The sequence below is a fragment of the Anomalospiza imberbis genome, unplaced genomic scaffold (genome assembly GCF_031753505.1).
Source record: "Anomalospiza imberbis isolate Cuckoo-Finch-1a 21T00152 unplaced genomic scaffold, ASM3175350v1 scaffold_52, whole genome shotgun sequence".
NCBI lineage: Eukaryota > Metazoa > Chordata > Aves > Passeriformes > Viduidae > Anomalospiza > Anomalospiza imberbis.
The window spans coordinates 28,725-29,025 of NW_027100130.1; positions in this window are offsets into that span (position 1 = coordinate 28,725).

Genomic DNA, 301 nt, shown 5'->3' on the forward strand with positions numbered 1-301 from the left:
CAACATCCGGGGGGCACCCCAACATCCGGGGGTCACCCCAACATCGGAGGGGCACCCCAACATCGGGGGGGCACCCCAACATCGGGGGGAACACCCCACATTTGGGGAGGCATCCCAAATTGGGGAGGGGCGCCACAAATTGGGGGGCATCCCCAGAGGGCTCCGAGGGCATTTTGGGAGCTGGGAGTGCTTGGAGGAGAATATGAGGATCTGGGGGCACCCCAAATTAGGGAGGGGCACCCCAAAATTTTGGGGGGCACCCCAAAGAGGGGAGGGGCACCACAAAGTGGGTGGGGCACCC